This window comes from Antrostomus carolinensis, unplaced genomic scaffold (assembly GCF_000700745.2).
Source record: "Antrostomus carolinensis isolate BGI_N321 unplaced genomic scaffold, ASM70074v2 scaffold50714, whole genome shotgun sequence".
In the NCBI taxonomy this organism is placed as follows: domain Eukaryota; kingdom Metazoa; phylum Chordata; class Aves; order Caprimulgiformes; family Caprimulgidae; genus Antrostomus; species Antrostomus carolinensis.
Genome location: NW_010309651.1, coordinates 24,412 through 30,456, shown reverse-complemented (window position 1 = coordinate 30,456; position 6,045 = coordinate 24,412).

The following is a 6,045-nucleotide window of genomic DNA, read 5'->3' as shown; positions in this document are numbered from 1 at the left end:
AATCACCCCATCGTCCCCCAAGATCGATGGATATCTGTTGTTTCACATAGTTAGTGGCAGTAGTACGTCTCTGTTTCTTGCCGTTTCTCCTTTCTGCAGTGCTGCAGCTCTGTAATGTATCATGTGGAAAGGAGAGAAGAGATTTGTCTTTTCCAAAATACCTGAACTGCTCCATACACCTGGATCTCAGCCCAGGATCTGAATCTCCGTGAACCAACATCCTGGCTTGTAGAGCTGGAAGTTACACACACACAAATGAAAGGTAATTCCCAAAGCACCAATATCTCTTTTTGATCATCTTCTACCCTTACGCTCACCAGAAACAAAAAACATTGAAAGCAAAATTGTCACTTCACAAAGTCCATCCATACTATAAAAAGTGAAATTCATGGTCTTATTTCCCATTCTTCAGTCAGTGCTCGCTACTCAGAACCGCCACAGCATCACTTATGCCATTCTCATACCTGGCCCAGAGAGAGACAAGAAAAAATAGACTGAGGAGAAAAGTAAAAATATAAACACAATCACAAATAAGATTTATATAGCTATAAACTTGAAAAGCAACATGTGAATATTTTTAAAAAACTTTTTTACTCTGTGAAGTTCCGAATTTATGTCAGAATTGGTATGTCACCAATTCCACATGTGCTCACCATGGCTGACGATATCTCTGCTGGACTACTGTGGTGAGCTTTGTATCAGCACACATAGCCACATGAATCCTTATTAATAAAAGCTTACAATTCTTACAGAGCTTGTTTCAGAGCTGACACTTCCTAAGTTGGTCTTTCCTTCCCTTACACCAGAAAGAATGACAGAGTCCCCTGTACTTCTACTCGGCAATTGCACCAAGCAAGCCTCCCCAAGGATATAGTATGTACAGCTGGAGTGCAGAATAGAAGGGAAATGCTATTTCTGATTTTAAATGCATAAGCCAATTTGCATCTAATTTCCATGCTTATTAAAACAAAATAATTTTTCTCTGTGCACATAAAGGGTTTCGCTCCTTCAGTGACAGAGAGGGCTGTTTCTGACTGGCTGGGATTCACAGGTGTTGGTTAAACTTTGTCAGGTCTGTCTGCATAGCAGAAAACAAACAACCCAGGCCCCAGGCCTGCAGATGTGCACATAATGAACTCGTGAGTTTGTCTGCTAAGAGAAATTATCCATGTCTGTCACACAGCACATGTATTGAGGTAGGGGAGAGGAGGGCCTGGGCAGCATCCCGTCCCCTCCTTTCCGAAGGCACAAGCCCTGGGGTACAGAATGGAGCACATGAACGTGCTTCCTAATGACTGCTGTAGAAACCACTTAATGCAGCAAATGCTGGAGACCATAGAAACAAAATAGTTCCTTTTCTTGGGTTTTAGTTAAAGCCCTGTTAGTTTCTTTTGTGCCTGAGAGTAGGAAGGCTTGGCATGGGAATTTGGTGGTGATTTACCACACCCAATGCTTTAAAAAAAAATACAAAAGTAGTTAGACTCAGTGTGATGAGAGACCCGTGAAGAGGCTGGAGTCTTCATGATGGGGATTTAATTATTCTGGTATCGACAAAAATGAGAATTAAAGGAGGAATCAACCTGCTGACTTCCACAGGCAGTAAAAAACGGGTTTATCTTTCACTGTTTATTGAGCTCTTAGACATGATAAATTCAATAATGATCTGGTGGGTGTTTAGTGCTTTATAATATATCATTGGGCTTAAAGTAATCATGGTCTTAGGCTATGAAGGTAACAAATAAGACTTCAGACAGCATTGTGTTGCTGAGCTCAAATATTCCCAGAAAGATGGTGGGAGAGGAGAGGGCAGAACAAGGAAAAAGTGGTATTTAAAGCAAACAGTAAATAATGCAATCATGTTGATCCCAGTAATAGCAAACAGTTAAAAGTGATAATAGAAGTTACTGAAGTAAAGCAACAACATATCAAATATAGACAGAAAGCAATTACAAAAGGTATAATAGAAAATTGAAAGGACAAGCTAGCTGATGTAACATGCTCACAAAAGCCGTGTAAAACATTCAAGGGGAAAAACCTGCACTTGCTATTACTAATCCAGGAAGGCTCAGGGAGCGCTAATTAGCATAGAGCTGCTCCTCATTTGTACAAGGATGTATGGGCCTGTTCCAGGTTTAAATAAATGATCGAATGGCAAAGACTAAACTCATTGGTGTTCTTTGAAAAGTAAAAAAAATTACAGAGTTCTGGCATCAGTCAATAACACACCAGAAATACATTTACTGGCTTTTCAGAGACTTTCAGAGATTTTCTAAAGCCACCAATCTATCTGGAAGGAAACCATGACTTAATCACACATAACATGAACCCACCACTTGGTGTGATTTGAGCCAATGCTGTTGTGTGCAGCTCAGGAAATTTGCTACCTCTCAGGTCTTCTCTGCACCACTCATTTTATTACATCTACCTTTGCAAGAAGCCCAATTTAAATTACTTACAGACTGGAAAAAATAAAGTACATACACCATACAAAGTAGGAAATACTGAACAGGCAGGAAATAAGACATCAGTCATCTGAGGGTTCAGTTCCATATTCAGCCTCAGCTTTTCTGGCCAAGTCAGTTACTTAGATGTCTAGTAGGATTTTCAAAGCCATCTTACCTTCAAAATCCTCAGTGCTTAGCCCCTTTTCTCAGCAGGGGGCTCAGAAGGGTGCTCATTGCTTATTAAGACAATCGATTCTGCAGTTGTACTTTCAGTATCTAAAGAACAAAATTTACACAAGAACAGCAGCAGTTTTAATCAAGTTGTGGTCTCAGATGCTGAAGGCCCAAGCATTGCCTATTTATTTGGACAGTACAAACATATTGGCCAATAGAGAGCAAAATAAGGATAACACCACAGTATTGAACAGTCATATCAGAGGATGGTGTTTGCTGTCAGCCTTGGCTGAATTAATTTTATCTTCTTTCTTTCTTTGTTTGGTGAGTTAGAGAAGTTGGCAAGGATCATAGCTACTCTGTTGTGTAAAAGGTAACCTGGTAGGAGGTGGGGAGCCTTGGTCAGTATATTGCCATATAAAGCAGAAACATTCATTTTAGAGATTTCCTCCTGAAATCCTGTCCTCCGCAGGAAGGGAAGCACTAAGCTGGCTGGCATGTTGGGCACTTCATCCTGTTCAGCCCAAAAGACATCTACACACCCAATCTCACACTACATTATTGTTTTTTTCCTACATCTTCTTAATTAGGAAACACAAATGAACACTTAGCCCCAAGAATCTGATTCATACAACTAGGTATCTTACAGTAAATAGTGTAACTCAGCAAATATTGAAATTTAAATTTTAAAAATGCAACTAAACTATGTTATACTACTAGTCTACAAATGTAGCCTGCTAACTATGAAGAAACCTGTGCTTCTCTACCCTTGCTGAGAATGCTCAATTTCTGTGTTTTAAGTATTTGTTTTCTTGCTTTAAAGCATATTTGTTTTTTAAGTTGCTGTATCTTTTATTTAAAAACATTGTTGCTTATGCAGCAAAAACACTTTTTCTTGGAATCTGACAGCCATTTAATAAAGATGATGCCTTAGAAACTAAGCTGAACTATCTATAAAGAAATTGTAAAATTCAATATTAATGACCCATTTCATTCTTTAATAGGATTCTGTGCATCACTGATGAGCCAACCGAATATATGTAATATTCATTGTTGCTTTTGATAGAAAAATCAAGTGACGTGCAATGCCATCTTTATCTAGAGGGCCATACTCTCATTCCCAACAGAATTCAGCCATTTGCACATATTTAACTCACCAAGCAAATTAATTAATCATTCTTTCACTATTGTGCCTGAAAAAAAGAACGGTAAACACTGAGCCTTGAATGTTTTCTAGTAAGAGTCAACATCTAAACGTTAGTCCCATTCTGCATTTATTCACTGTATTAACATAAATTAATTAAATATGCAACAAGCAGCTTTAATGACATTTTCAAGAGGAAATGCTGAAAAGGCCAGTTCAACTGGTACTGAAGTCTTGGTTTTAAGAGCACAAAATCAATTGCAAACCTTAGATATGCAGAGCAAATGATACCTAAATATTCAATTTAGAAGAATCCAGAAGGTATCTGAACGGAATCCTCCATTTCTGCACTGAAAAGCCCTGGAACAGCGTCACGCTGTATAAAAGGGGCTCTGCTAGAGCTACACGCTCTGTTGTACCAACAAGGCAGAGCTGTCGCAGCCCCAGGTCTGTGGGTGAAGGGCCGGGAAGGCTGCAGAGGTACCAGGTACCACCCGGGTGCCTGGGCTGAGCGGCTGGAGGCAGGAGTTTGCCCACGCAGATGGCCATGCCCAGACAGATACTCCCTCCCAGTGCCCCAGTCTGGCTGTTCACAGCTAGCATGTGCATCCTCAGTCTCTCCTTGCTTTAAGCATGTGGCTCTGGGGATTTGAGAGAACACACTGCTGATTTTCCTGCTTGGGTCTGTGTATCTGATTATTGGTTTCTAAATATAACTGGAGATACTGATTTCTTGGCATTTCATATGTCAGTTCCACTTTAGAAAATTATCTCAGGCATTAGTTTTCCCTGTGTTCTCAAAGAGCACCAAGTGAGAAACTGCAAACTATAATTTTTGTTAGGAATAAACACTTTAAAAGCAGAAACCTCAAACACGAGGCTGGAAGGAAGTAGGCCACCAGTGTGCTGCAGAATGCAAAGAGCAGGAGACATTGGGCAAATCCTAGCTTGAGAAGAAGCAAGCATTAAAATAGCACACTTTAACACTTTTTTCCTTTTTATTAACAGCATTTCTAATGTTTATGGTCAATCATCAGCAAGTCCCACAGTTCAGAGGCCAGATATCTGGTAGTCCCTTCAAGCCACATGGGCATGTGCATTTCTTTCTCATACATTCCCCCAAAGTAGCAATACCTTTCTTAACATTCACCAGCTTGAAATAAAGATGTGGTGAAAATGTACAATTTATTATAAGTCTTGCAACAGTTTGGTTTTTCCCCATGTATTTTATCACAGCAGTATGAAATCCAAGGTCATTAAGTAGAGAGCTTCATCTCGCACTCTATACATATATGCTTTTTTGCCATTCTTCATTTCTATTATCATCTTGATAGAACTTCCCTCAGAGAGGTTAGAATGATCACCAAATGAAGTTTTAATTATTTAGACCCAAACTAATGGAAAATAGCAACAAAAATAGCATAAAACCTTCAGCATCCAAGTTTCTAAGAATGGTAGGTTTGTAAGCTTAAATATTTAAATGTAAAGGGACTTTATTTCAAGTACTGTAAAAGAGAAACATTGCCACTTACTGGCAGTACCTATGTCTTTGCAATATTTGTAGGCATTTATGTGCATCTTTCAAAACATCTATTAACCTTTATACTATTTGTCAATAAAAAGCCCCATTAACATTTAAACTGTGTATGTCCAACTGTCTACTCCAAACAAGAATCAAAAGATAGCCTGTAAGAAATAGTTATTTATTACTGGGACTGTACACATTGGAGGTTTTGAAAAGCTCACATTTCTTAAAGTAAAAAAAAAAAAAAAATCAATCATCAACTGGCAAAAAGGCTGCACATGGCCTGAGCAGATGTGACAGCACATGGGCAAATGGGTACGACTGACAACACAGTACAGCTTTGGAAAGAACAGCAGAACCAGCTGGAGCCACTTCAGGAATACTGGGGGGCTAAAGAGATCACACTGTATATGAAACTGAAATTTCAACACTGCTTTTGCAGTAGGATCAACAGAACTTACCTGACATTAACAACTAGCCTTACCTGACATTAACTATTTGTCTTCATTGGGCAAAAACTTGATTTTAATCAAAGATAACATAATCATTGGATAAGAACTGAAATCACAGCTGTGCAGATGACAGACTGTTCAATCAAACTGCTGAACTGGAAGTGCCAAAGACATAATTCATGTACATCACCCAAAACTTTGTTTCAAGCACCACTGATTTAATAAAATCCATGTGTGCTGCTTCTGTGAAGTGGGTATTTCAAAGGGTAAGGAAAAATGATCCCAAAAACTAGAAACTAGGAGTGA